Source organism: Triticum dicoccoides, chromosome 6B (genome assembly GCF_002162155.2).
Source record: "Triticum dicoccoides isolate Atlit2015 ecotype Zavitan chromosome 6B, WEW_v2.0, whole genome shotgun sequence".
NCBI classification, from domain to species: Eukaryota; Viridiplantae; Streptophyta; class Magnoliopsida; order Poales; family Poaceae; genus Triticum; species Triticum dicoccoides.
In genome coordinates, this window is record NC_041391.1 from 25,555,522 (window position 1) to 25,559,073 (window position 3,552).

Here is a 3,552-nt window from a genome sequence, read left to right on the forward strand (position 1 = left end):
TTGTGCACGGGAATGCTTGTCTGATGAAAAAGAAGGGAACAAGGTAGTGAGGATGATTATCTCTGATGTTTTCCTCTACTTCAGTGTTTAGACTTTTGTTACCCATCATCTTCTCAAGGTTCAGACTGAAACACTAGTAGAAAACACGGCTTTCGTTTGGGTCAGATAAGCCCATTAGTCCCGGTTGAGTCACGAACTGGGACCCATGGGGGCATTGGTCCCGGTTCGTGAGGCCAGGGGGCCTGCCGGGCCTCGTGGGGGCATTGGTCCTGATTCGTCTGGCCCCTTTGGTCCCGGTTGGTGGGATGAACTGGGACCAATTGGTCTCGTCCTGGCCCACTACCATTGGTCCCGGTTGGTGGCTTGAATCGGGACCAAAGGGTGGTCTTTAGTACCAGTTCAAGCCATGAACCGGGACCAATGATGTGCCTATATATACCCCCTCGCCGGCAAGCAAAGCACACTGCTCTGTTTTTTCTGGCCGGCGAGGGGACGGCTTTGTGGTGCTCTAGCTCACCTCCGATGCACACGAGGTGTTCGATGGAATGCCCAAGCCACTCTACTTAAGTTTTCTTCTCTCGAAGCTCGACCTCCAAACTCCATTTTCCTCAATATTTGTCTAGATTTAGCAGCCCGTCTTCATGATGCTTAATGTGCTTGCTACATTAGCAGTAAATTGTACAATAGAGAAGAATGACAGAGGTTCACGATTTTTAAGTATACTATCACTGGTAGAAAAAGGGTCTAATGGGAAGCACATTAGTCCCGGTTTGTAACAAAACCGGCACTAATGTGATCATTAGTGCCGGTCCAAACGGCTAGGGGGGCGGAGATCATTAGTACCGGTTCGTGCCACGAACCGGTACTAAAGTGGCTGTTGCGGGATGTGGTCAGGCTGGGGCCCACCCGCACATTTAGTACCGGTTCGTGCCACAAACCGGTACTAGAGGTTCCTAGTTCACAGTGAATTTTTAGTCCCACCTCGCTCCGCTAACAGAGTTTTTACCACCGTAAATATGTTACTTCTCAAACTATCACAACCACTTGGTCTTCATTGAACTCTATGTGTAGAATTTGTGGCCGCAATATGAGTCTTCTCCGGTTCCTACCTGAGAGGACTCATATTCACAATTCAGATTATACACAAAAAGATCATTGATGATCAATGTATTTTTGATGAATTTCTCTGTAGTAGTAGCGCGTTTTGGCTGAAAGGCGGTACAAAATAATGTATTTTATTCATATTTTTACATGTTTACACAAGAGCCGGTTCGAACTGGACAATCTCTTGGGAAGTATATCAGGGTTTTGAACGAAACCTCATCTGTTACACCGGCTATTCAATATTTTAATAACTTAGTACAACTCCGAACTTTTTTTGCGTTCAGATGCACAATTCAAATCCACGTCATCAACTATCAACCCTTTTTGACATAATTTGCTATTTTCATTGCATTTACTGATTTCTTTTCAGAGCTAAATCACCGTGAAAGAGAAAAGCAGTAAAAAATGAACTCTGAAAAGGTTGAAACTTGGCAAGATATCATCATTTCACCCGCATAGCATGTGCAAAAAAGTAGAGAGGGATACGGCAAAAACTGGACGCACGTCGTGTACAAAGTGGACAATCTCTTAGGAAGTATCAGGGATTCAGACGAAAACTCATCTGTTACACCGGCTATTCAATATTTTAATAACTTAGTACAACTCCGGGCTTTCTTTGTGTTTAGATGCACAATTCAAATTCACGTCATCAACTTTCAACCCATTCTGACATAATTTGCTATTTTGGATGCATTTACTGATTTGTTTTCAGAGCTAAATCACCGTGAAAGTGAAAATCAGTACAAAATTAACTCTGAAAAGGTTAAAACTTGGCAAGGTATCATCATTTCACCCACATGGCATGTACAAAAAAGTAGAGAGGGTTACGGGAAAAACTGGATGCACTTCGTGTACAAACTGGACAATCTCTTAGGAAGTATCAGGGTTTCGGACGAAAACTCGTCTGTTACACCGCCTATTCAATATTTTAGTAACTTAGTACAACTTCGGACTTTTTTTGCGTTTAGATGCACAATTCAAATCCACGTCATCAACTTTCAACCATTTCTGACATAATTTCCTATTTTCGATGCATTTACTGATTTGTTTTAAGAGCTAAATCACCGTGAAAGTGAAAAGCAGTACAAAATGAACTCTGAAAAGGTTGAAACTTGGCAAGGTATCATCATTTCACCCGCATAGCATGTGAAAAAAAGTATAGAGGGTTATGGCAAAAACTGGATGCACTTCGTGTACGAACTGGACAATCTCTTAGGAAGTATTACGGTTTCAGACGAAAACTCATCTGTTACACCAGCTATTCAATATTTTAATAACTTAGTATAACTCCAGGCTTTTTTTGCGTTCAGAAGCACAATTCAAATCCACGTAATCAACTTTCAACCCTTTCTCACATAATTTGCTATTTTCATTGCATTTACTGATTTGTTTTCAGAGCTAAATCACCGTGAAAGTGAAAAGTAGTACAAAATGAACTCTATAAAGGTTGAAACTTGGTAAGGTATCATCATTTCACATACATAGCATGTGCAGAAATGTATAGAGGGTTACGGCAAAAGCTGGATGCACTTCGTGCACAAGCTAGACAATCTCTTAGGAAGTATCAGGGTTTCGGACGAAAACTCATCTGTTACACCGGCTATTCAATATTTTAATAACTTAGTACAACTCCGGGCTTTCTTTGTGTTTAGATGCACAATTCAAATCCACGTCATCAACTTTCAACCCATTCTGACATAATTTGCTATTTTGGATGCATTTACTGATTTGTTTTCAGAGCTAAATCACCGTGAAAGTGAAAATCAGTACAAAATTAACTCTGAAAAGGTTAAAACTTGGCAAGGTATCATCATTTCACCCACATGGCATGTACAAAAAAGTAGAGAGGGTTACGGGAAAAACTGGATGCACTTCGTGTACAAACTGGACAATCTCTTAGGAAGTATCAGGGTTTCGGACGAAAACTCGTCTGTTACACCGCCTATTCAATATTTTAATAACTTAGTACAACTTCGGACTTTTTTTGCGTTTAGATGCACAATTCAAATCCACGTCATCAACTTTCAACCATTTCTGACATAATTTCCTATTTTCGATGCATTTACTGATTTGTTTTAAGAGCTAAATCACCGTGAAAGTGAAAAGCAGTACAAAATGAACTCTGAAAAGGTTGAAACTTGGCAAGGTAGCATCATTTCACCCGCATAGCATGTGAAAAAAAGTAGAGAGGGTTACGGCAATAACTGGATGCACTTCGTGTACGAACTGGACAATCTCTTAGGAAGTATCACGGTTTCAGACGAAAACTCATCTGTTACACCAGCTATTCAATATTTTAATAACTTAGTATAACTCCAGGCTTTTTTTGCGTTCAGAAGCACAATTCAAATCCACGTAATCAACTTTCAACCCTTTCTCACATAATTTGCTATTTTCATTGCATTTACTGATTTGTTTTCAGAGCTAAATCACCGTGAAAGTGAAAAG